At 55.6% G+C, this 25,403-nt stretch overlaps 1 long non-coding RNA gene across 6 annotated transcripts in view; it reads left to right on the top strand.

Moving 5' to 3' along the window:
* LOC137457025 (uncharacterized) overlaps positions 1–25,130 on the top strand; it is a 28,207-nt gene extending 3,077 nt beyond the window's left edge. For 2 of the 6 annotated variants that reach the window (XR_010991200.1, XR_010991199.1), the window contains exons 3-17: positions 524–685; positions 779–857; positions 2,601–2,762; positions 2,856–2,934; positions 4,672–4,833; positions 4,927–5,005; positions 14,991–15,152; positions 15,246–15,324; positions 17,068–17,229; positions 17,323–17,401; positions 19,145–19,306; positions 19,400–19,478; positions 21,608–22,242; positions 22,613–24,305; positions 24,692–25,130. This is a non-coding gene — a long non-coding RNA (uncharacterized lncRNA). Of the gene's footprint in view, positions 1–523; positions 686–778; positions 858–2,600; positions 2,763–2,855; positions 2,935–4,671; positions 4,834–4,926; positions 5,006–14,990; positions 15,153–15,245; positions 15,325–17,067; positions 17,230–17,322; positions 17,402–19,144; positions 19,307–19,399; positions 19,479–21,607; positions 22,243–22,612; positions 24,306–24,616 lie in introns of all 6 variants that reach the window. The other 4 variants (XR_010991203.1, XR_010991202.1, XR_010991204.1 and 1 more) reach the window with 4 other exon arrangements.
* Positions 25,131–25,403: the final 273 nt, after the last annotated feature.

Raw genomic sequence — 25,403 nt, 5'->3', positions numbered from 1 at the left:
GTCTCTTTCTAAACACTTCCAGTGATGGCGACTCCACCACCTCCCTGGGCAGCACATTCCAAAGGCCAATCTCTCTTTCAACCTGCTCTATTCTAGTCTGTGAAGACCTTCTTCCTAACATCCAGGTTTAATTGGTGAGAGCAACAGACTTGGTTGCTGCCACCCGCTGCTAAGGGGTCTGAGTGGCCCCCAAATGGGGTTTGGAGGCAGGTAAAGGTTTCTTTTGGCATGTGAAGGGGTTTTGTGGGCATCTAGAAGGGGTGTGGAGCCCCCTGAAAGGGTCTGGGATAGTGTCAGGGGGTTCTGGGCTGGTCTACCAGCGGGTCTGGGGACATTAGAAGCGTCTGGGGGTACCTAAAACGGAGCTGGGCGTATCAGATGGGGGCTTTGGGTGCCTCCAAAGGGGTTTTGTGGGCATCTAAGTTGGGGAATCTGGGGGGGTCCTGAAGGAGTTGGGGGGTTCTCCTCAAGCTATGAGCAGACACACAGACAGTTGTTAAGGGACTTTCTTTGATCATTCCAGGTCTGGTGTGCTGGGACTGGCAGGATCTTCCTGAGCTGTCCACGTACAGTTTCTGTCGACACTCTTCAGCTCGTACATCCGGTTTGCTGACAGAGGGTGTGGGGTTTGTGGGGCCCGGCAGCGAGACTTCTCCAAAGAGGAGCTCTTCAGGGCAGCTCCAAGGTTAGGTTTGGATTCTCCTGGAGTCACACACAGAACGAGTCTCACGATTCCAGTGGTCTAATTTCATAGCTGCATTTTCTTCTCTCTGCCTAGGTGACAGGACGACCTCACTAATCAAGAGAGAGAGCCTGAGCTCTGCAGGAACCTTGAACCCAAGCAGCCAGTGCCTTCTGTGAGTACAAGCTGTCCTTGCTCAACGTGGAACTAGTTGAGAGCTGAAGCCAGACCACACCATAATTCCCTCAGCTTCCTCTTCTGCAGATTAAACAGTCCCAGTTCCTTCAGCCACTCCTCCTAAGGCTTGTTATCCAGACCCCTCACCAGCTTTGTGGCCCTTCTCTGGACTCACTCTCTCACAAGGGGTGTCCTGGGGAACACCACTTGTGCCCGGCCGGCCACCGGCTGGGTTTAACTCTGTTCCCCACCGCTCTTGGGGCCCAGCCATCCATCCTGTTCTGCTGTCCAGCAGTCCCTTTGAAAAAAAATCCATCTGAAAAAAGAAGTAGCAGAGAAGGAAAGCTGAAGCTGCAAAGACTGCAGTCCCCTCAGTTCTGGTTGTAGCCGGGTGGGGGTTGGTCTCTTCTCCCAGGCAAGCAGCACCAGAACAAGAGGACACAGTCTCAAGCTGTGCCAGGGGAGGTTTAGGCTGAATGTTAGGAAGAGGTTTACAGCTTGGCCAAAGACTCTTCTGATCCCTGTCTTCTGGTCGTGACCAGCAGCGTGCACGGGTGGCCAAGAAGGCCACTGGCAACCTGGCCAGTATCAGGAACAGTGTGGCCAGCAGGAGCAGGGAGGTCATTCTGCCCCTGCACTTGGCACTGGTTAGGGCACACCTTGAGTCCCGTGTCCAGTTCTGGGCCCCTCCGTTTAAGCAAGACGTTGAGTTGCTGGAAGGTGTCCGGAGAAGGGCAACAAAGCTGGGGAGAGGGGTTTGGAGCACAGGCCTGTGAGGAGAGGCTGAGGGAGCTGGGGTTGCTTAGCCTGGAGAAGAGGAGGCTCAGGGGAGACCTTCTTGCTTTCTACGACTCCCTGAAGGGAGGTTGTAGCCAGGTGGGGGTTGGTCTCTTCTTCCAGGCAAGCAGCACCAGAACAAGAGGACACAGTCTCAAGCTGTGCCAGGGGAGGTTTAGGCTAGAGGTTAGGAAGAGGTTCTGCACAGAGAGAGTGATTGCCCATTGGAATGGGCTGCCCAGGGAGGTGGTGGAGTCACCATCTTTGGAGGTGTTCAGGAGGAGACTGGATAAGGTGCTTGGTTGCATGGTTTAGTTGATTAGGTGGTGTTGGATGATAGGTTGGACACGATGATCTTGAAGGTCTCTTCCAACCTGGTCCGGTCCATTCCATTCCATCCCATTCCAATCAACTAAACCACGGCACTGAGTGCCTCATCCAGTCTCTTTCTAAACACTTCCAGTGATGGCGACTCCACCACCTCCCTGGGCAGCACATTCCAAAGGCCAATCTCTCTTTCAACCTGCTCTATTCTAGTCTGTGAAGACCTTCTTCCTAACATCCAGGTTTAATTGGTGAGAGCAACAGACTTGGTTGCTGCCACCCGCTGCTAAGGGGTCTGAGTGGCCCCCAAATGGGGTTTGGAGGCAGGTAAAGATTTCTTTTGGCATGTGAAGGGGTTTTGTGGGCATCTAGAAGGGGTGTGGAGCCCCCTGAAAGGGTCTGGGATAGTGTCAGGGGGTTCTGGGCTGGTCTACCAGCGGGTCTGGGGACATTAGAAGCGTCTGGGGGTACCTAAAACGGAGCTGGGCGTATCAGATGGGGGCTTTGGGTGCCTCCAAAGGGTTTTTGTGGGCATCTAAGTTGGGGAATCTGGGGGGGTCCTGAAGGAGTTGGGGGGTTCTCCTCAAGCTATGAGCAGACACACAGACAGTTGTTAAGGGACTTTCTTTGATCATTCCAGGTCTGGTGTGCTGGGACTGGCAGGATCTTCCTGAGCTGTCCACGTACAGTTTCTGTCGACACTCTTCAGCTCGTACATCCGGTTTGCTGACAGAGGGTGTGGGGTTTGTGGGGCCCGGCAGCGAGACTTCTCCAAAGAGGAGCTCTTCAGGGCAGCTCCAGGGTTAGGTTTGGATTCTCCTGGAGTCACACACAGAACGAGTCTCACGATTCCAGTGGTCTAATTTCATAGCTGCATTTTCTTCTCTCTGCCTAGGTGACAGGACGACCTCACTAATCAAGAGAGAGAGCCTGAGCTCTGCAGGAACCTTGAACCCAAGCAGCCAGTGCCTTCTGTGAGTACAAGCTGTCCTTGCTCAACGTGGAACTAGTTGAGAGCTGAAGCCAGACCACACCATAATTCCCTCAGCTTCCTCTTCTGCAGATTAAACAGTCCCAGTTCCTTCAGCCACTCCTCCTAAGGCTTGTTATCCAGACCCCTCACCAGCTTTGTGGCCCTTCTCTGGACTCACTCTCTCACAAGGGGTGTCCTGGGGAACACCACTTGTGCCCGGCCGGCCACCGGCTGGGTTTAACTCTGTTCCCCACCGCTCTTGGGGCCCAGCCATCCATCCTGTTCTGCTGTCCAGCAGTCCCTTTGAAAAAAAATCCATCTGAAAAAAGAAGTAGCAGAGAAGGAAAGTTGAAGCTGCAAAGACTGCAGTCCCCTCAGTTCTGGTTGTAGCCGGGTGGGGGTTGGTCTCTTCTCCCAGGCAAGCAGCACCAGAACAAGAGGACACAGTCCCAAGCTGTGCCAGGGGAGGTTTAGGCTGAATGTTAGGAAGAGGTTTACAGCTTGGCCAAAGACTCTTCTGATCCCTGTCTTCTGGTCGTGACCAGCAGCGTGCACGGGTGGCCAAGAAGGCCACTGGCAACCTGGCCAGTATCAGGAACAGTGTGGCCAGCAGGAGCAGGGAGGTCATTCTGCCCCTGCACTTGGCACTGGTTAGGGCACACCTTGAGTCCCGTGTCCAGTTCTGGGCCCCTCCGTTTAAGCAAGACGTTGAGTTGCTGGAAGGTGTCCGGAGAAGGGCAACAAAGCTGGGGAGAGGGGTTTGGAGCACAGGCCTGTGAGGAGAGGCTGAGGGAGCTGGGGTTGCTTAGCCTGGAGAAGAGGAGGCTCAGGGGAGACCTTGCTTTCTACGACTCCCTGAAGGGAGGTTGTAGCCAGGTGGGGGTTGGTCTCTTCTTCCAGGCAAGCAGCACCAGAACAAGAGGACACAGTCTCAAGCTGTGCCAGGGGAGGTTTAGGCTAGAGGTTAGGAAGAGGTTCTGCACAGAGAGAGTGATTGCCCATTGGAATGGGCTGCCCAGGGAGGTGGTGGAGTCACCATCTTTGGAGGTGTTCAGGAGGAGACTGGATAGGGTGCTTGGTTGCATGGTTTAGTTGATTAGGTGGTGTTGGATGATAGGTTGGACACGATCTTGAAGGTCTCTTCCAACCTGGTCCGGTCCATTCCATTCCATCCCATTCCAATCAACTAAACCACGGCACTGAGTGCCTCATCCAGTCTCTTTCTAAACACTTCCAGTGATGGCGACTCCACCACCTCCCTGGGCAGCACATTCCAAAGGCCAATCTCTCTTTCAACCTGCTCTATTCTAGTCTGTGAAGACCTTCTTCCTAACATCCAGGTTTAATTGGTGAGAGCAACAGACTTGGTTGCTGCCACCCGCTGCTAAGGGGTCTGAGTGGCCCCCAAATGGGGTTTGGAGGCAGGTAAAGGTTTCTTTTGGCATGTGAAGGGGTTTTGTGGGCATCTAGAAGGGGTGTGGAGCCCCCTGAAAGGGTCTGGGATAGTGTCAGGGGGTTCTGGGCTGGTCTACCAGCGGGTCTGGGGACATTAGAAGCGTCTGGGGGTACCTAAAACGGAGCTGGGCGTATCAGATGGGGGCTTTGGGTGCCTCCAAAGGGGTTTTGTGGGCATCTAAGTTGGGGAATCTGGGGGGGTCCTGAAGGAGTTGGGGGGTTCTCCTCAAGCTATGAGCAGACACACAGACAGTTGTTAAGGGACTTTCTTTGATCATTCCAGGTCTGGTGTGCTGGGACTGGCAGGATCTTCCTGAGCTGTCCACGTACAGTTTCTGTCGACACTCTTCAGCTCGTACATCCGGTTTGCTGACAGAGGGTGTGGGGTTTGTGGGGCCCGGCAGCGAGACTTCTCCAAAGAGGAGCTCTTCAGGGCAGCTCCAAGGTTAGGTTTGGATTCTCCTGGAGTCACACACAGAACGAGTCTCACGATTCCAGTGGTCTAATTTCATAGCTGCATTTTCTTCTCTCTGCCTAGGTGACAGGACGACCTCACTAATCAAGAGAGAGAGCCTGAGCTCTGCAGGAACCTTGAACCCAAGCAGCCAGTGCCTTCTGTGAGTACAAGCTGTCCTTGCTCAACGTGGAACTAGTTGAGAGCTGAAGCCAGACCACACCATAATTCCCTCAGCTTCCTCTTCTGCAGATTAAACAGTCCCAGTTCCTTCAGCCACTCCTCCTAAGGCTTGTTATCCAGACCCCTCACCAGCTTTGTGGCCCTTCTCTGGACTCACTCTCTCACAAGGGGTGTCCTGGGGAACACCACTTGTGCCCGGCCGGCCACCGGCTGGGTTTAACTCTGTTCCCCACCGCTCTTGGGGCCCAGCCATCCATCCTGTTCTGCTGTCCAGCAGTCCCTTTGAAAAAAAATCCATCTGAAAAAAGAAGTAGCAGAGAAGGAAAGCTGAAGCTGCAAAGACTGCAGTCCCCTCAGTTCTTGTGGTACCCTCTGTGAGATCCTAAGCCACCTGAACTGAGCCGGTCAGGCAGCCAAGCTAGTGCAGCAGTGTCTTCTGGAGAGTTGATAGGAGCCAGTTCTGTGGGGTTTGTTGAAGTGAGTGGCCAGTCGTTCTACATGAACAATTGTCTTAGTGCTAGCAAGCAGGAGGCTCTGAAGTGTGGTACTTTGAGAGCTCCATTCATACTTGCCCTTGAGGAGGAGCCAGCTCTTTCATTGAAGGATCTTCCTGAGGTGTCCAAGTACAATTTCTGTTGACACTTTTCAGCTCTTACATCCAGGTTGCTGACAGAGGATGTTGGGTTTGAGGGCCCTGGCAGCGACAGTTTTCCAAAGAGGAGCTCTAAGGCCAGCTGCAAGGTTAGGTTTGGATTCTCCTGGGGTGCCTGTGCTTGAAAGCCCCCCAGAGGCCGTGCGGAGTGGTGCTCGCAGTAGCTCTGTGCAAGTCTGCCGTGGGCTCAGGAGGCCAGTATCTAGAGAGAGGGAGAGGGAAGGACAGAGACACTTCTAAGACAGTTTTAAAGAAATAATTATGAGAAGAGGCAAATTAATTCTGGGGACTCATGTGATATATCTGTTTAAGAGAAAAAAAATGAAGGCGGTTTCTGACCATAACCAGGCTGACAAAGCACAGTAATGTGGTTTCCTATGGGATTCAACTCCTCCTGCATTGCACAGGACACTTCAACAGCTGTCCTGACAAGCTCTAAGTAATGAACTTAATCCACCCTGTGCGAGCAATGGGGCAAAAGATTACAAAATCCATGTATGCAGTTGAGATGTGTTACGTTGGGACGCCCAGGATACAGCTCATCAAGCTCTCCTAGTTTTTAGACGCAAGATGGAAGAAGGAAGGGGGAAGACAGAGCAGAAGGTCTATTTAAATATGAAACTCCTAGGCTGAAAGAAAAGAAAAACATTTTAAAGAGCACTCAGTGAGACTCTGTCACCAGCATAGCTAATCACAGAATCACTGAGTGTTAGGGGTTGGAAGGGACCCCAAAATAGCATCCGGTCCAACCCCTGTGCCAGTGCAGGATCACCTGGGGCAGGTTTTGAATGTCTCCAGAGACTCCACTAACTCTCTGGGCAGCCTGCTCCAGGGCTCTGGCACACACAGTGAAAAGGTTTTCCCTTCTGTTCCTGTGGAACTTCCTCCTTTTATTCGTCGGACACAGCGAAGCCGCTGGGTCGTGTTGCTGCGGCAAGGTGACCCACCCTGTAGTTCAGGGCCTGGGTCTGTGCCTTCATGGCAGCCTGTTCCCTTGGCACCCTGTCAGCTTAACAGCCCTGTACTCGGGGTCTGTGTGACGAGTTGTGGAGCCCTCCATCCCCCTTCTGTCCCCAGCAGCAGCCCAAGGTCCCTGTAAGCAGGGCTGGGGAGGCTGCTTTAGGCAGCTAACAGGAACCAACCTTGCCTGGCCCTTAGGGGGCTGAGGTCAGTCCCTGGGCTCCTGAAGAGGTGGTGTTGCGCTGCTGCCAGGAGGGCCGGCCCTTAGGTGGGGCACGGGCCAGAGCCTGTGGCTCTCTGTGGGGCTTTTTGGGAGTGCTGCTGAGGCCTCACTCTGTCCTGTTGGCATCCTTTGTCAGGGTAGCCAGATCCTAGGCCTGATGTCTGTCGTTAGCTCAATCGCAGAATTTCCTCGTCTGCTGTTCCTGTCCGTAAATTTTTGCCAGTGCTTCTGTAATAAAAAGGTTTTTATTTCTCCTGTAACTTGCAAGCTGGTGACCTCCTTAGGAGCGCCACTGTGTTGTTCACAAAGTTCTTTGCTGTTGCAAAGCTGGGAGAAGTGTGAGGTTCAGCTGATGAAGTTTCTCTCTTTAGGGGTGTCTGCTCAGCCGTCCTCTTCCTGGATCTCGGAGCTTTGTCTCTCCCTGTTTGCGGTGCCCCGACAAGGACTTGTGCCGACACATCCTCGGGAAGCTGAAACCACCAAAGGGTTTAATGGGTTTGAGACAAAATTCACCCAACTCATTCTGCGGTGGTGTACGGGTAAGAGTCGGTAGGGGAAGCCGCAGGACAGCCTGCAGCAAAGCTCAGGACTTGCTCCCTCGCCTCTGCCTTCTGCACGTCTCCTCGTCGGCTGCCTGTAAGCGAGACGCTTCACCAGCTGGCTTGTTTGAATTCAGCAAAGTTATGGCATGGAAGTTATCTGGTAGGAGTCGTTGCTAAACAGATGCAGTTGAAGCTTTGTATCTTCCGTTCTCTCTACTAGTTATTCTAATCTTGCCCTGTTGGTTTAGCCCATCAGTTTTCATGTTCTCTTCATCTATTAGTAGCAGAAGAAAGGGCCCCTTGATTCCAGTATTTCTTGCTGTAGTTCAGAGGTAGAGTTGGCTTTCCCTCTGACCTTTTATACTTTTACTTTGTGTTAAGTGGAACCCAAAACTGAATAGGATACTTTGTGTAAAGCTTGAGCAGCCCTTAACTTTCGAATTATTATACTGCATGCACTACTGCTTTGCAACATTCACAGGACTGTGGTGGTGTCAGACAGTTCACTTGCATTTAGCTCCTCAGGGGCCAGGCCTTCCTTTGGGCTGATAGTCTTGGCCAAAGCTGCAAAGTTCAGTCCTTGCTGTGAAAGGCAGGAGGTGCTGGCTGGGCAGTTTGCTTTATTTTGTGCCTTTCTGGGGGCGAATCAAAGGGAGTGGGGGGATTGTGGGTGGGCTGGTTCTGCCACGTGGGGCAGGGGGTTGCTGCAGCAGAGGAGCAGGTGAGCGAGGGCTGGGGGCCCCCCCCCCTAAAGTGCTGAAAATTCTCCGAGGGGACCACACTATCTTTAAAAGTGTAAGTACTGGGGTGAGGCGAGGCGGAGGCAAACCTCTGGTTTGCAGCTGGAGAGGGAGGGCTTGGAGTGACTGGTGCGTAAGAAAGCTTTGGAAACGACCCCTGTCTGCCCTCTCTGCTTCTAAAAGGCTTTTAGCATTGGAAAATAAAACCCACGTGGGGGCCCGGCTGCTGCCCACGCCCAGGGAGGTGCTCAGTGCTGCCACCCGGTGTGTAACGGCCGGCAGTGCAGCCGTGCCGCGGCGTGTGCTGCCCCGTGGGAGCTCAATGCTGCCACCCTGTGTGTAATGGCCGGCAGTGCAGCCGTGCCGCGGCGTGTGCCGCCCCGGGGGAGCTCACTGCTGCCACCCGGTGTGTAACGGCCGGCAGTGCAGGCGTGCCGCGGCGTGTGCCGCCCCGGGGGAGCTAATTTCTGCAGCCTAACTGCGCTGAATGCTCGAAAATTCTTAGGGGAAGAGCGGAGAGCTTGACTCGAGCGTTGCTATGGATCCGGCGCCTGCGCCCTAGCCCGGCTCTGCTGGCGCCACAGGGGCAGCGTCCCGGTGGTCGCTATGGATCCGGCGCCTGCGCCCTAGCCCGGCTCTGCTGGCGCCAGGGGGGCAGCGTCCCGGCGGTCGCTATGGATACGGCGCCTGCGCCCTAGCCCGGCTCGGCTGGCGCCAGGGGGGCAGCGTCCCGGTCGTCGCTATGGATACGGCGCCTGCGCCCTAGCCCGGCTCGGCTGGCGCCAGGGGGGCAGCGTCCCGGTCGTCGCTATGGATACGGCGCCTGCGCCCTAGCCCGGCTCTGCTCGCCCCAGGGGGGCAGCGTCCCGGTCGTCGCTATGGATACGGCGCCTGCGTCCTAGCCCGGCTCTGCTCGCGACAGAGGGGCAGCGTCCCGGTCGTCGCTATGGATACGGCGCCTGCGTCCTAGCCCGGCTCTGCTCGCGACAGAGGGGCAGCGTCCCGGTCGTCGCTATGGATACGGCGCCTGCGTCCTAGCCCGGCTCTGCTCGCGACAGAGGGGCAGCGTTCCGGTGGTCGCTATGGATCCGGCGCCTGCGCCCTAGCCCGGCTCTGCTCGCGCCAGGGGGGCAGTGTCCCGGTGGTCGCTATGGATACGGCGCCTGCGCCGCAGCGGGTCTGGGGACACCTAAAATGGTCTGGGGATATGTAAAGTACTCGTGGGGCCATCTGAAAGGATCAAGGGTCATGGGAGACAACTGGGAAACAACTGGGAGCATGACCCAGGAATTCCCAGTACCCCCGTCAGCCCCCCATTTCCCTCCCAGAGCCCTTTACAGCCTCCCAGTCCATCCCATTTTCTCCTACACCTTTCCCAGTCTGCGAGGAGATTGGTAGGGGCTGGAAGTTTCTGGGAGAGTCTGGGAGCCATACCTGCAGCACCTGGAGTCAGATCTGGAGCCCTGGGAGACAACTGGAAGCAGCAGGAACCCAACTGGGAGCACTGAGAGTATGTCCCCATAGCTCCCAGTGCCCCCCTGAGCCCCTCCAGACTGCCCCAAAGTCTCTCCGCAGTCTCTGAGTTTTTCCCAGTGCCATTCAGAGCCCTTCCCAGTACCTCCCAGTTAACCCTTATAGTTCTCCAGTGCCCCTCACTCCCCCCCAGTAACCCTCCACCCCCAGAGTCCTTCCACAGCCTCCCAGTACCTTCTAGTACTTCCCAGTAACCCCCAGTTCCTCCTAGTACCTCCCAGTCTCACATAATCAACCAGGTTTGAAGAGACCTCAGATCTCATCAGACCCTCCTATGTCTGCATCCCTATCCCCTCCTCACAATTAAACCATGGCTCCGGGTGCCACATCCAGTTCTTTTTTGGAACACCTCCAGGGATGGGGACTCCACCACCTCCCTGGGCAGCACATTCCAATGGCCAGTTCCTCTTTCTGGGATGAACTTTGTCCTCACCTCCAGCCTAAACCTCCCCTGGCACAGCTTGAGACTGTGTCCTCTTGTTCTGGTACTGGGTGCCTGGGTGAACAGACCAAACCCCGCCTGGCTACAACCTGCCCTCAGGTAGTTGCAGAGAGCAAGAAGGTCTCCCCTGAGCCTCCTCTTCTCCAGGCTAAGCAACCCCAGCTCCCTCAGCCTTGCCTCACTGGGCTGTGCTCCAGACCCCTCCCCAGCTTTGTTGCCCTTCTCTGGACACCTTCCAGCATCTCAACATCTTTCCTAAACTGAGGGGCCCAGGAACTGGACCCAGAACTCAAGGTGTGGCCTGACCAGTGCTGAGCACAGGGCAGAATGACCTCCCTGCTCCTGCTGGCCACGCTGTTCCTGATGCAGGCCAGGATGTAGTTGGCCTTCTTGGCCACCTGGGCACACTGCTGGCTCATGTTCAGCTGGTGTCAACCAGCACCCTCAGGTCCCTTTCCAGCCTGGTTCCTCTCCAGCTAGTCTGACCCCAGCCTGTAGCAATGCCTGGGGTTGTTGTGGTAATGTGTAGAACCTGGCACTTGGATGTGTTCAATATCATGCCCTTGGACTCTGCCTGGAGGAAAGCAGAAAGTATCTATGGAAGGTTTCAGGACAGGAAAGAACAACAGGCTGCTGACGACGGAAGAACGGTCTGATGATAAAGAAGAGCTGACTGCAGTAAACAGCCTGAAGTGCGAGACAGAAGGACGCTCGCCTCCGTGCTGGAGAAGCTCAATCCCTCCCAGTCTCCTTCTCATCTTGCAGCGTGGCAGATTTCCCGGAGTGGGAAAGCAGAGCCGCGCTCTCTTTGGTCAGTGCAGTTTAGGTGGGAAGTGCTTCCACTGGCTCCATTGGTCCAGATCACCCCAGTTTGGGCTCTGTTTACTTTGGGGCCATTTGAGCCCATTTAGGATCCTCTTTGGGACTTTTTTCCCAGTTGTTCCCAGTCCCTTCCAGTTTCTTCGGAGCTCTCTCACAGTTCTCCCCAGTGCCTCCCACTTGAGCCTCCACTACCTCTTAGTCTCTACCAGTTTCCTCCCAGTTTTCTTTCAGTCTCTGACAGTTTCCTCCTCCTTCCCTCCCAGATTCCACCTCGTGCCCTCCCAGTCCCTCCCAGTTTCTTCCCAGTCGCTTCCAGTTCTCTGCCAGTCCTTTGGTGGGAGGAAACTGTTGGGACCGGGAGGGCACCGGGAGGAGGCCATTACTGTGTAGTTTGGTAATAGTGACAGCTGCAGCTGGTGCTGAGCTAAACAGAATGATCACAGAAGGCTTTTGCTCTGAAGCCAGAGCTGCCTGCTGGGGGAACGAACGTTTTTCTGACAGCTCTTGGAGGAACATTTCTGTACAGGTGTTCCCCAGGGCTCCTCAGCTGCTCAGAACTCAACGTGCTGCCTCGGAGGGGAATAAAACCCATGGAAAGCTGAGCGTGAGGTGACAACGCAGGCACCGCCTCCCCCAGCGTGGCACCGCCTCCCTCCAGCGTGGCACCGCCCCGCTCCAGCGTGGCACCGCCCCCCCAGCGTGGCACCGCCCTCCTCCAGCGTGGCACCGCCCCCCTCCAGCGTGGCACCGCCCCCCCAGCGTGTCACCGCCTCCCCCAGCGTGTCACCGCCTCCCCCAGCGTGGCACCGCCCCCCTCCAGCGTGGCACCGCCCCCGCAGCGTGGCACCGCCCCGCAGCGTGGCACCGCCCCCCCAGCGTGGCACCGCCCCCCCAGCGTGGCACCGCCCCCGAGCGTGGCACCGCCCCGCTCCAGCGTGGCACCGCCCCCCCCAGCGTGGCACCGCCCCCCGCCAGCGTGGCACCGCCCCCCTCCAGCGTGGCACCGCCCCCTCCAGCGTGGCACCGCCCTCCCAGCGTGGCACCGCCCCCCCCAGCGTGGCACCGCCCCCCTCCAGCGTGGCACCGCCCCCCAGCCTGAACCCCACCCCCCAGCATGGCACCGCCCTCAACAACATGGCGCCAGATGCTTTAAAATGGCTCAGTGCAGGGTTGTGGCTGGTAGAGGTTGGAGCTCTTCTGCTGTGTCCCGGGTCAGTGCCAGTCTCTGCTGCTTTGTGGGGTTTCTCTATAGCAGCCGCTGGAGGTGCGCGGGGCTTGGGGGGGGTGGCCACCGGCGGGGCAGCGCGGGGCTTTTGGGGGGGGGGGGGGGCGTGTCCGGGCTTGGCCGGTGGGGCTCTGCGGGGGTGGCGGCTGCTGCCTCAACCGTACCCAGAGGCCCCGTGGGAGCTCAATGCTGCCACCCTGTGTGTAATAGCCGGCAGTGCAGCCGTGCCGCGGCGTGTGCCGCCCCGGAGGAGCTCAATGCTGCCACCCGGTGTGTAATGGCCGGCAGTGCAGCCGTGCCGCGGCGTGTGCCGCCCCGGGGGAGCTAATTTCTGCAGCCTAACTGCGCTGAATGCTCGAAAATTCTTAGGGGAAGAGCGGAGGGCGGAGAGCTTGACTCGAGCGTCGCTATGGATCCGGCGCCTGCGCCGCAGCGGGTCCCGTCCCGGTGTCGCTGCCGGCCCGGGACTCCCAGGTGTGTTCCTTCCGGCGTCTGAAGGTGGTCTGGGGCCATCGGCAGGGCTTCTGGGGGTGACGGAGGAGGTCTTGGGGACACCTAAAAGGGTCTGGGGATATGTAAAGTTCTCGTGGGGCCATCTGAAAGGGTCAAGGGTCGTGGAGAGGCAGCTGGGCACCTCCGACGGACCCTTTGGGAGGTCTCTGCAGGCTGCCGTGGGAGCTGGGGGTGTCTCGGGGTGGGTTTGGGTTTGGGTTTGTGCTGCAAACAGCGTTGATAATGACTTAGAGAAAGACACACAAGAGACTCAGTAAGTCTCTTGTATCGTGCTTCTATTCTGGCGCCTGACACAGGTAGGATCATTTCAAAAGAGCTGTGTGTCTTCAGAGAGGTTTGGGCAAACTTTTATACAAAAAGTTATCTGTCTATAATGACAGAGGTCCAGATGCTGCCTATCTATACAAAGCTTATCTATCTAAAAGAGCAGAAGTATACATATCATGCAGGTGTCCTTTATCGTATACAAAAGAGCATCTTGTCCAAGACTAACAGAAGTGAATCACTGACAAATCCTGTTATTCCTTATCTATCCAAAGGCTGTCTGCCAGCCCCTCTCCCCCTCCCTGCGTTCCAGCATTTCAGCTAACAAGCAGAAAATTCTTATCAACTCTGTGGTTCTGTTAATGAGACTTTTCTGTTCATCAATTCCCCCCTTTCTCACAGCCAACAGTATATTCCTATACTATATTTTCTTAAGGCAAACTTTGGACCCAGGCTTTCTGAGCTATCTTTCCCATGCTGACAATTGTGGAAGTTACTCTCAGATGTAGTCACCCAGTCTGATGCCCCCCAAGTCCAATTCATTGAGGCTTCCCCAAATAAAGGGGTCCTCATTTGGCCTCGAGGAAGTTCAGTGCATATCCAACAGTTAGAGAGATTAGTTTGCAAAGCCAATTCTTGCCTAACGTGTAAGTACATATTGCCTTCCATCCCTCAATTTCCTTGCTGTGCTGCCAAGATTTTGAGAGGAATTTCTAGGTATTAACTACAGCCAGGGCAATCCTTCAAGTGCCCTAGGAATGCAGTGAAAACCTTTTGGGAATTGTTCCTGCTCTGGTACTCCTCAAGCTATGAGGAGCTCTTCAGGGCAGTTCCAAGGTTAGGTGACCAGCAGCGTGCACGGGTGGCCAAGAAGGCCACTGGCAACCTGGCCAGTATCAGGAACAGTGTGGCCAGCAGGAGCAGGGAGGTCATTCTGCCCCTGCACTTGGCACTGGTTAGGGCACACCTTGAGTCCCGTGTCCAGTTCTGGGCCCCTCCGTTTAAGCAAGACGTTGAGTTGCTGGAAGGTGTCCGGAGAAGGGCAACAAAGCTGGGGAGAGGGGTTTGGAGCACAGGCCTGTGAGGAGAGGCTGAGGGAGCTGGGGTTGCTTAGCCTGGAGAAGAGGAGGCTCAGGGGAGACCTTCTTGCTTTCTACGACTCCCTGAAGGGAGGTTGTAGCCAGGTGGGGGTTGGTCTCTTCTTCCAGGCAAGCAGCACCAGAACAAGAGGACACAGTCTCAAGCTGTGCCAGGGGAGGTTTAGGCTAGAGGTTAGGAAGAGGTTCTGCACAGAGAGAGTGATTGCCCATTGGAATGGGCTGCCCAGGGAGGTGGTGGAGTCACCATCTTTGGAGGTGTTCAGGAGGAGACTGGATAGGGTGCTTGGTTGCATGGTTTAGTTGATTAGGTGGTGTTGGATGATAGGTTGGACACGATGATCTTGAAGGTCTCTTCCAACCTGGTCCGGTCCATTCCATTCCATCCCATTCCAATCAACTAAACCACGGCACTGAGTGCCTCATCCAGTCTCTTTCTAAACACTTCCAGTGATGGCGACTCCACCACCTCCCTGGGCAGCACATTCCAAAGGCCAATCTCTCTTTCAACCTGCTCTATTCTAGTCTGTGAAGACCTTCTTCCTAACATCCAGGTTTAATTGGTGAGAGCAACAGACTTGGTTGCTGCCACCCGCTGCTAAGGGGTCTGAGTGGCCCCCAAATGGGGTTTGGAGGCAGGTAAAGGTTTCTTTTGGCATGTGAAGGGGTTTTGTGGGCATCTAGAAGGGGTGTGGAGCCCCCTGAAAGGGTCTGGGATAGTGTCAGGGGGTTCTGGGCTGGTCTACCAGCGGGTCTGGGGACATTAGAAGCGTCTGGGGGTACCTAAAACGGAGCTGGGCGTATCAGATGGGGGCTTTGGGTGCCTCCAAAGGGGTTTTGTGGGCATCTAAGTTGGGGAATCTGGGGGGGTCCTGAAGGAGTTGGGGGGTTCTCCTCAAGCTATGAGCAGACACACAGACAGTTGTTAAGGGACTTTCTTTGATCATTCCAGGTCTGGTGTGCTGGGACTGGCAGGATCTTCCTGAGCTGTCCACGTACAGTTTCTGTCGACACTCTTCAGCTCGTACATCCGGTTTGCTGACAGAGGGTGTGGGGTTTGTGGGGCCCGGCAGCGAGACTTCTCCAAAGAGGAGCTCTTCAGGGCAGCTCCAAGGTTAGGTTTGGATTCTCCTGGAGTCACACACAGAACGAGTCTCACGATTCCAGTGGTCTAATTTCATAGCTGCATTTTCTTCTCTCTGCCTAGGTGACAGGACGACCTCACTAATCAAGAGAGAGAGCCTGAGCTCTGCAGGAACCTTGAACCCAAGCAGCCAGTGCCTTCTGTGAGTACAAGCTGTCCTTGCTCAACGTGGAACTAGTTGAGAGCTGAAGCCAGACCACACCATAATTCCCTCAGCTTCCTCTTCTGCAGGTTAAACAGTCCCAGTTCCTTCAGCCACTCCTCCTAAGGCTTGTTATCCAGACCCCTCACCAGCTTTGTGGCCCTTCTCTGGACTCACTCTCTCACAAGGGGTGTCCTGGGGAACACCACTTGTGCCCGGCCGGCCACCGGCTGGGTTTAACTCTGTTCCCCACCGCTCTTGGGGCCCAGCCATCCATCCTGTTCTGCTGTCCAGCAGTCCCTTTGAAAAAAAATCCATCTGAAAAAAGAAGTAGCAGAGAAGGAAAGTTGAAGCTGCAAAGACTGCAGTCCCCTCAGTTCTGGTTGTAGCCGGGTGGGGGTTGGTCTCTTCTCCCAGGCAAGCAGCACCAGAACAAGAGGACACAGTCTCAAGCTGTGCCAGGGGAGGTTTAGGCTGAATGTTAGGAAGAGGTTTACAGCTTGGCCAAAGACTCTTCTGATCCCTGTCTTCTGGTCGTGACCAGCAGCGTGCACGGGTGGCCAAGAAGGCCACTGGCAACCTGGCCAGTATCAGGAACAGTGTGGCCAGCAGGAGCAGGGAGGTCATTCTGCCCCTGCACTTGGCACTGGTTAGGGCACACCTTGAGTCCCGTGTCCAGTTCTGGGCCCCTCCGTTTAAGCAAGACGTTGAGTTGCTGGAAGGTGTCCGGAGAAGGGCAGCAAAGCTGGGGAGAGGGGTTTGGAGCACAGGCCTGTGAGGAGAGGCTGAGGGAGCTGGGGTTGCTTAGCCTGGAGAAGAGGAGGCTCAGGGGAGACCTTCTTGCTTTCTACGACTCCCTGAAGGGAGGTTGTAGCCAGGTGGGGGTTGGTCTCTTCTTCCAGGCAAGCAGCACCAGAACAAGAGGACACAGTCTCAAGCTGTGCCAGGGGAGGTTTAGGCTAGAGGTTAGGAAGAGGTTCTGCACAGAGAGAGTGATTGCCCATTGGAATGGGCTGCCCAGGGAGGTGGTGGAGTCACCATCTTTGGAGGTGTTCAGGAGGAGACTGGATAGGGTGCTTGGTTGCATGGTTTAGTTGATTAGGTGGTGTTGGATGATAGGTTGGACACGATGATCTTGAAGGTCTCTTCCAACCTGGTCCGGTCCATTCCATTCCATCCCATTCCAATCAACTAAACCACGGCACTGAGTGCCTCATCCAGTCTCTTTCTAAACACTTCCAGTGATGGCGACTCCACCACCTCCCTGGGCAGCACATTCCAAAGGCCAATCTCTTTTTCAACCTGCTCTATTCTAGTCTGTGAAGACCTTCTTCCTAACATCCAGGTTTAATTGGTGAGAGCAACAGACTTGGTTGCTGCCACCCGCTGCTAAGGGGTCTGAGTGGCCCCCAAATGGGGTTTGGAGGCAGGTAAAGGTTTCTTTTGGCATGTGAAGGGGTTTTGTGGGCATCTAGAAGGGGTGTGGAGCCCCCTGAAAGGGTCTGGGATAGTGTCAGGGGGTTCTGGGCTGGTCTACCAGCGGGTCTGGGGACATTAGAAGCGTCTGGGGGTACCTAAAACGGAGCTGGGCGTATCAGATGGGGGCTTTGGGTGCCTCCAAAGGGTTTTTGTGGGCATCTAAGTTGGGGAATCTGGGGGGGTCCTGAAGGAGTTGGGGGGTTCTCCTCAAGCTATGAGCAGACACGCAGACAGTTGTTAAGGGACTTTCTTTGATCATTCCAGGTCTGGTGTGCTGGGACTGGCAGGATCTTCCTGAGCTGTCCACGTACAGTTTCTGTCGACACTCTTCAGCTCGTACATCCGGTTTGCTGACAGAGGGTGTGGGGTTTGTGGGGCCCGGCAGCGAGACTTCTCCAAAGAGGAGCTCTTCAGGGCAGCTCCAAGGTTAGGTTTGGATTCTCCTGGAGTCACACACAGAACGAGTCTCACGATTCCAGTGGTCTAATTTCATAGCTGCATTTTCTTCTCTCTGCCTAGGTGACAGGACGACCTCACTAATCAAGAGAGAGAGCCTGAGCTCTGCAGGAACCTTGAACCCAAGCAGCCAGTGCCTTCTGTGAGTACAAGCTGTCCTTGCTCAACGTGGAACTAGTTGAGAGCTGAAGCCAGACCACACCATAATTCCCTCAGCTTCCTCTTCTGCAGGTTAAACAGTCCCAGTTCCTTCAGCCACTCCTCCTAAGGCTTGTTATCCAGACCCCTCACCAGCTTTGTGGCCCTTCTCTGGACTCACTCTCTCACAAGGGGTGTCCTGGGGAACACCACTTGTGCCCGGCCGGCCACCGGCTGGGTTTAACTCTGTTCCCCACCGCTCTTGGGGCCCAGCCATCCATCCTGTTCTGCTGTCCAGCAGTCCCTTTGAAAAAAAATCCATCTGAAAAAAGAAGTAGCAGAGAAGGAAAGTTGAAGCTGCAAAGACTGCAGTCCCCTCAGTTCTGGTTGTAGCCGGGTGGGGGTTGGTCTCTTCTCCCAGGCAAGCAGCGCCAGAACAAGAGGACACAGTCTCAAGCTGTGCCAGGGGAGGTTTAGGCTGAATGTTAGGAAGAGGTTTACAGCTTGGCCAAAGACTCTTCTGATCCCTGTCTTCTGGTCGTGACCAGCAGCGTGCACGGGTGGCCAAGAAGGCCACTGGCAACCTGGCCAGTATCAGGAACAGTGTGGCCAGCAGGAGCAGGGAGGTCATTCTGCCCCTGCACTTGGCACTGGTTAGGGCACACCTTGAGTCCCGTGTCCAGTTCTGGGCCCCTCCGTTTAAGCAAGACGTTGAGTTGCTGGAAGGTGTCCGGAGAAGGGCAACAAAGCTGGGGAGAGGGGTTTGGAGCACAGGCCTGTGAGGAGAGGCTGAGGGAGCTGGGGTTGCTTAGCCTGGAGAAGAGGAGGCTCAGGGGAGACCTTCTTGCTTTCTACGACTCCCTGAAGGGAGGTTGTAGCCAGGTGGGGGTTGGTCTCTTCTTCCAGGCAAGCAGCACCAGAACAAGAGGACACAGTCTCAAGCTGTGCCAGGGGAGGTTTAGGCTAGAGGTTAGGAAGAGGTTCTGCACAGAGAGAGTGATTGCCCATTGGAATGGGCTGCCCAGGGAGGTGGTGGAGTCACCATCTTTGGAGGTGTTCAGGAGGAGACTGGATAGGGTGCTTGGTTGCATGGTTTAGTTGATTAGGTGGTGTTGGATGATAGGTTGGACACGATGATCTTGAAGGTCTCTTCCAACCTGGTCCGGTCCATTCCATTCCATCCCATTCCAATCAACTAAACCACGGCACTGAGTGCCTCATCCAGTCTCTTTCTAAACACTTCCAGTGATGGCGACTCCACCACCTCCCTGGGCAGCACATTCCAAAGGCCAATCTCTCTTTCAACCTGCTCTATTCTAGTCTGTGAAGACCTTCTTCCTAACATCCAGGTTTAATTGGTGAGAGCAACAGACTTGGTTGCTGCCACCCGCTGCTAAGGGGTCTGAGTGGCCCCCAAATGGGGTTTGGAGGCAGGTAAAGGTTTCTTTTGGCATGTGAAGGGGTTTTGTGGGCATCTAGAAGGGGTGTGGAGCCCCCTGAAAGGGTCTGGGATAGTGTCAGGGGGTTCTGGGCTGGTCTACCAGCGGGTCTGGGGACATTAGAAGCGTCTGGGGGTACCTAAAACGGAGCTGGGCGTATCAGATGGGGGCTTTGGGTGCCTCCAAAGGGTTTTTGTGGGCATCTAAGTTGGGGAATCTGGGGGGGTCCTGAAGGAGTTGGGGGGTTCTCCTCAAGCTATGAGCAGACACACAGACAGTTGTTAAGGGACTTTCTTTGATCATTCCAGGTCTGGTGTGCTGGGACTGGCAGGATCTTCCTGAGCTGTCCACGTACAGTTTCTGTCGACACTCTTCAGCTCGTACATCCGGTTTGCTGACAGAGGGTGTGGGGTTTGTGGGGCCCGGCAGCGAGACTTCTCCAAAGAGGAGCTCTTCAGGGCAGCTCCAAGGTTAGGTTTGGATTCTCCTGGAGTCACACACAGAACGAGTCTCACGATTCCAGTGGTCTAATTTCATAGCTGCATTTTCTTCTCTCTGCCTAGGTGACAGGACGACCTCACTAATCAAGAGAGAGAGCCTGAGCTCTGCAGGAACCTTGAACCCAAGCAGCCAGTGCCTTCTGTGAGTACAAGCTGTCCTTGCTCAACGTGGAACTAGTTGAGAGCTGAAGCCAGACCACACCATAATTCCCTCAGCTTCCTCTTCTGCAGGTTAAACAGTCCCAGTTCCTTCAGCCACTCCTCCTAAGGCTTGTTATCCAGACCCCTCACCAGCTTTGTGGCCCTTCTCTGGACTCACTCTCTCACAAGGGGTGTCCTGGGGAACACCACTTGTGCCCGGCCGGCCACCGGCTGGGTTTAACTCTGTTCCCCACCGCTCTTGGGGCCCAGCCATCCATCCTGTTCTGCTGTCCAGCAGTCCCTTTGAAAAAAAATCCATCTGAAAAAAGAAGTAGCAGAGAAGGAAAGCTGAAGCTGCAAAGACTGCAGTCCCCTCAGTTCTTGTGGTACCCTCTGTGAGATCCTAAGCCACCTGAACTGAGCCGGTCAGGCAGCCAAGCTAGTGCAGCAGTGTCTTCTGGAGAGTTGATAGGAGCCAGTTCTGTGGGGTTTGTTGAAGTGAGTGGCCAGTCGTTCTACATGAACAATTGTCTTAGTGCTAGCAAGCAGGAGGCTCTGAAGTGTGGTACTTTGAGAGCTCCATTCATACTTGCCCTTGAGGAGGAGCCAGCTCTTTCATTGAAGGATCTTCCTGAGGTGTCCAAGTACAATTTCTGTTGACACTTTTCAGCTCTTACATCCAGGTTGCTGACAGAGGATGTTGGGTTTGAGGGCCCTGGCAGCGACAGTTTTCCAAAGAGGAGCTCTAAGGCCAGCTGCAAGGTTAGGTTTGGATTCTCCTGGGGTGCCTGTGCTTGAAAGCCCCCCAGAGGCCGTGCGGAGTGGTGCTCGCAGTAGCTCTGTGCAAGTCTGCCGTGGGCTCAGGAGGCCAGTATCTAGAGAGAGGGAGAGGGAAGGACAGAGACACTTCTAAGACAGTTTTAAAGAAATAATTATGAGAAGAGGCAAATTAATTCTGGGGACTCATGTGATATATCTGTTTAAGAGAAAAAAAATGAAGGCGGTTTCTGACCATAACCAGGCTGACAAAGCACAGTAATGTGGTTTCCTATGCGATTCAACTCCTCCTGCATTGCACAGGACACTTCAACAGCTGTCCTGACAAGCTCTAAGTAATGAACTTAATCCACCCTGTGCGAGCAATGGGGCAAAAGATTACAAAATCCATGTATGCAGTTGAGATGTGTTACGTTGGGACGCCCAGGATACAGCTCATCAAGCTCTCCTGGCTTTTAGACGCAAGATGGAAGAAGGAAGGGGGAAGACAGAGCAGAAGGTCTATTTAAATATGAAACTCCTAGGCTGAAAGAAAAGAAAAACATTTTAAAGAGCACTCAGTGAGACTCTGTCACCAGCATAGCTAATCACAGAATCACTGAGTGTTAGGGGTTGGAAGGGACCCCAAAATAGCATCCAGTCCAACCCCTGTGCCAGTGCAGGATCACCTGGGGCAGGTTTTGAATGTCTCCAGAGACTCCACTAACTCTCTGGGCAGCCTGCTCCAGGGCTCTGGCACACACAGTGAAAAGGTTTTCCCTTCTGTTCCTGTGGAACTTCCTCCTTTTATTCGTCGGACACAGCGAAGCCGCTGGGTCGTGTTGCTGCGGCAAGGTGACCCACCCTGTAGTTCAGGGCCTGGGTCTGTGCCTTCATGGCAGCCTGTTCCCTTGGCACCCTGTCAGCTTAACAGCCCTGTACTCGGGGTCTGTGTGACGAGTTGTGGAGCCCTCCATCCCCCTTCTGTCCCCAGCAGCAGCCCAAGGTCCCTGTAAGCAGGGCTGGGGAGGCTGCTTTAGGCAGCTAACAGGAACCAACCTTGCCTGGCCCTTAGGGGGCTGAGGTCAGTCCCTGGGCTCCTGAAGAGGTGGTGTTGCGCTGCTGCCAGGAGGGCCGGCCCTTAGGTGGGGCACGGGCCAGAGCCTGTGGCTCTCTGTGGGGCTTTTTGGGAGTGCTGCTGAGGCCTCACTCTGTCCTGTTGGCATCCTTTGTCAGGGTAGCCAGATCCTAGGCCTGATGTCTATCGTTAGCTCAATCGCAGAATTTCCTCGTCTGCTGTTCCTGTCCGTAAATTTTTGCCAGTGCTTCTGTAATAAAAAGGTTTTTATTTCTCCTGTCCCACTCCCTTCCCAGTCCCCTCCCAGTCCCTCCCTGTTTATTCCTGTCCCTCCCAGTACCTCCCAATCCCTTCTAGTCCTATCCCAGTATGGGAGGAGACCAGTAGGGACCAGGAGGCACTGGGAGACATACCTGGACCAGCTGGAGGCATTGCTGGAACCCTGGGACACAACTGGAAGCAGCGGGAACCCAACTGGGAGCACTAAGGGGTCCCTGGGAGGAACTGGGAGACAACTGGGAGAGCACTGGGAGTATCTCCCCATGACCACCCAGTGCCCCCCTGAGCCCCTCCAGACGGCCCCAAAGTCTTTCCACGGTCTCTGAATTCTTCCCAGTGCCATGTAGAGCCCTTCCCAGTACCTCCCAGTTAACCCTTAGAATTTTCCCAGTGTCCCCTCACTCCCCCCCCATAACCTTCCCCCCACCAGAGGTCTTCCACAGCCTCCCAGTACCTCCCAGTACTGTCCTGAACCCCTCCCAGTGCCTCCCAGACCTTTCCCAGTCTGGGAGGAAGCTGGCAGGGGCTGAGAGGCACTGGGAGGGACTGGGAGCCATACCTGCAGCAGCTGGAGTCAGTTCTGGAGCCCTGGGAGACAACTGGAAGCAGCAGGAACCCAACTGGGAGCAACTGGGAGAGCACTGGGAGCACTGTGAGTATCTCCCCATAACCCCAAGTGCCCCCCTCAGCCCCTCCACACTGCCCCAGAGTCTTTCCACAGTCTCTGAGTTCTTCCCAGTGCCATTCAGAGCCCTTCCCAGTACCTCCCAGTTAACCCTTAGAATTTTCCCAGTGCCTCCTCACTCCCCCCCAGTAACCCTCCCCCCCAGAGTCCTTCCACAGCCTCCCAGTACCTCCCAGTGCCCCCCCAACTCCCCCCCCCCCCCGAGTCCTTCCACAGCCTCCCAGTCTTTCCCTCTACTGTCCTGAGTCCCTCCAGTGTCTCCCAGTCCTTTCCCAGTCTGGGAGGAGGCTGGCAGGGCCTGAGAGGCACTGGGAGGGACTGGGAGCCATACCTGCAGCAGCTGGAGTCAGTTCTGGAGCCCTGGGAGACAACTGGAAGCAGCAGGAACCCAACTGGGAGCACTGGGAGGAACTGGGATACAACTGGGATACAACTGGGAGAGAACTGGGAGCACTGGGAGTATCTCCCCATAACCCCTAGTGCCCCCCTGAGCCCTTCCAGACCGCCCCAAAGTCTTTCCACAGTCTCTGAGTTCTTCCCAGTGCCATTCAGAGCCCTTCCCAGTACCTCCCACTTAACCCTTAGAATTTTCCCAGTGCCCCCTCACTCCCCCCCAGTAACCCTCCCCCCACCAGAGTCCTTCTACAGCCTCCCAGTACCTCCCAGTGCCCCCCCAATTCCCCCCCAGAGCCCTTAACAGTCTCCCTGTCCTTCCCTGTACTGTCCTGAGCCCTTTCCAGTACCCTCCCAGTCCCTTCCCAGTCCCTTCTCACTTCCCTCGCAGTCCTCTCCCATTCCTCCCAGTCCTTCCCAATGCCCTCCCTTTCCATCCAATTCCCGTCCCAGGCCCTTCCAACTCTTTTCCCTTCCCATTCCCATCTTAGTTCCCTCCCAATCCCCTCCCACTGGCTCCCCACTCCCCTCCCAGTCCCGTCGCAGTGCACTCCCAGTCCTTCCCAGTCTCTCCCAGTTCCCTCCCATTCCCATTCCAGTACACCCAGTTGCTCCCTGTCCTTTCCCACTCCCATCCCAGTCTCTTCCCAGTGCCCCCCCAGTCCATCCCAGCCCCTCCCAGTCCATCCCAGTTCCTCCCATTCCATCCCAGTCCCTTTGCAGTCCCCAACCAGTCCCTTCCCCATCCCTTTCCAGTTCCCTCCCAGTTCTACCTGCACTACCTGGCAAGAGCCCTGGTGGACAATTGGAAGCAGTAGCATCCCCACTGGGAGACAACTGGGAGTACTGGGAGCATGACCCAGGAATTCCCAGCACCCCCCTCAGCCCCCCATTTCCCTCCCACAGCCCTTTACAGCCTCCCAGTCCATTCCCACTGTGTCCCCTCCCTGTCCCTCCACGTCCCCTCCCACACTGTCCCACTCCCTCCCCAGTCCCCTCCCAGTCCCTCCCTGTTTATTCCTCTCCCTCCCAGTACCTCCCAATCCCTTCTAGTCCTATCCCAGTATGGGAGGAGACCAGTAGGGACCAGGAGGCACTGGGAGACATGCCTGGACCAGCTGGAGGCATTGCTGGAACCCTGGGACACAACTGGAAGCAGCACGAACCCAACTGGGAGCACTAGGGGTCCCTGGGAGGAACTGGGAGACAACTGGGAGAGCACTGGGAGTATCTCCCCATGACCCCCAGTGCCCCACTCAGCCCCTCCAGACCGCCCCAAAGTCTTTCCACAGTCTCTGAGTTCTTCCCAGTGCCATGTAGAGCCCTTCCCAGTACCTCCCAGTTAACCCTTAGAATTTTCCCAGTGTCCCCTCACTCTCCCCCCCATAACCTTCCCCCCACCAGAGGTCTTCCACAGCCTCCCAGTACCTTCCAGTACTGTCCTGAACCCCTCCCAGTGCCTCCCAGTCCTTTCCCAGTCTGGGAGGAAGCTGGCAGGGGCTGAGAGGCACTGGGAGGGACTGGGAGCCATACCTGCAGCAGCTGGAGTCAGTTCTGGAGCCCTGGGAGACAACTGGAAGCAGCAGGAACCCAACTGGGAGCAACTGGGAGACAACTGGGAGAGCACTGGGAGCACTGTGAGTATCTCCCCATAACCCCAAGTGCCCCCCTCAGCCCCTCCACACTGCCCCAGAGTCTTTCCACAGTCTCTGAGTTCTTCCCAGTACCTCCCAGTTAACCCTTAGAATTTTCCCAGTGCCTCCTCACTCCCCCCCAGTAACCCTCCCCCCCAGAGTCCTTCCACAGCCTCCCAGTACCTCCCAGTACTGTCCTGAGCCCCTCCCAGCCCTTTGCCCCTCCCTTACCACTCCCTTTCCAGCCTGGTTCCTATCCAGCTAGTCTGACCCCAGCCTGTAGCAATGCCTGGGGTTGTTGTGGTAATGTGTAGAACCTGGCACTTGGATGTGTTCAATATCATGCCCTTGGACTCTGCCTGGAGGAAAGCAGAAAGTATCTATGGAAGGTTTCAGGGCAGGAAAGAACAACAGGCTGCTGACGACGGAAGAACAGTCTGATGATAAAGAAGAGCTGACTGCAGTAAACAGCCTGAAGCGCGAGACAGAAGGACGCTCACCTCCGTGCTGGAGAAGCTCAACCTGATATGGGATGAAGATAATAATGGAGAGCTGCATATCAAAGGAGAAAACTCAATTAGCAGCAGTGGTGCAAGAATGCCAGGGAATTGCTTAGCCTGCTTGGTTTTTCCTACATACACTGCTTGTTCTGTACCACTAAACAATTCCTGCTTCACCAACCAGGGAGTCCGTGCATGCTTTCCAAACTCTGCCCATCTGTCCAGCCTGTCAGGGTCCCTCTGCTGAGCTCTCCTACCTTCCAGCAGATCAACTCCTGCCCCCAGCTTGGTGTCATCTGCAAAGTTATTGATGATGGACTCGCTCCCCTCATCCAGATCATCAATAAAGATATTGAACAGGATGGGACCCAGCACTGATCCCTGGGGGACACCACTAGTGCCCGGCTGCCAGCTGCATGTGGCACCATTCACCACCACCCTCTGGGCCCAGGACTCCAGCCAGTTCCTAACCCAGCACAGAGTGCTCCTGTCCAGGATGTGGGCTGTTCTGCTTGGCCAGGAGTTTGTTGTGGCAGACAGCGTCAAAGGCCTTGCTGAAGTCCGGGCAGACTACATCCACAGCCTTCCCCACACCTACCAG

The sequence above is a fragment of the Melanerpes formicivorus genome, unplaced genomic scaffold (genome assembly GCF_026170545.1).
Source record: "Melanerpes formicivorus ecotype bairdi unplaced genomic scaffold, bMelFor1.0.p_v2 SCAF_158, whole genome shotgun sequence".
Lineage (NCBI taxonomy): Eukaryota > Metazoa > Chordata > Aves > Piciformes > Picidae > Melanerpes > Melanerpes formicivorus.
This window is presented reverse-complemented; position numbering and strand designations above follow the sequence as displayed.